The following is a 485-nucleotide window of genomic DNA, read 5'->3' on the forward strand; positions in this document are numbered from 1 at the left end:
GATCAATTCTTTTTCCCTCATCAAACTGTGATCATACATTGAAAATGGTTTTTGTTAGAAATTTACTAAGAATGTGAAGTCCAACATTGCATGGAATCTTGTCTTGATGGTGTTTAAATGAGAAGGCAAATTTGAGTTTTGTTAAGAATTAATACCCTAGTTGCTAGGCAAGGATGCAAATTAAGGGCCCGGTGACTTAAAAACCCAATGTGTCGCAGGATGTCAGCGTTCTGAATGTCACTCCAACATTGTGAAGATCAAGTCATCAACATATAAATAAACAATCAAGACATTTTCATCTTCATTCTTGATGTAAAGAGCATGCTCATAAGGACATTTAATGAAGTCATTCTCTTGCAGATACTTGTCTATTCGACTATTCCATGCTCTTGGTGCTTGTTTTAGCCCGTATAGAGCCTTCTTTAGCTTTAGAACCTTGTCTTCTTGCCCTTTGACTTCATATCCTGGTGGCTGCTTAATGTAGA

General features: G+C 36.9%; 1 pseudogene; it reads left to right on the forward strand.

Annotated features, from left to right (window-relative positions):
- The window catches only part of LOC110024410, a 36,831-nt pseudogene that overhangs the window by 23,003 nt on the left and 13,343 nt on the right, over positions 1–485 (forward strand).

Source organism: Phalaenopsis equestris, unplaced genomic scaffold (assembly GCF_001263595.1).
Source record: "Phalaenopsis equestris unplaced genomic scaffold, ASM126359v1 Scaffold000256, whole genome shotgun sequence".
Taxonomy (NCBI): Eukaryota; Viridiplantae; Streptophyta; class Magnoliopsida; order Asparagales; family Orchidaceae; genus Phalaenopsis; species Phalaenopsis equestris.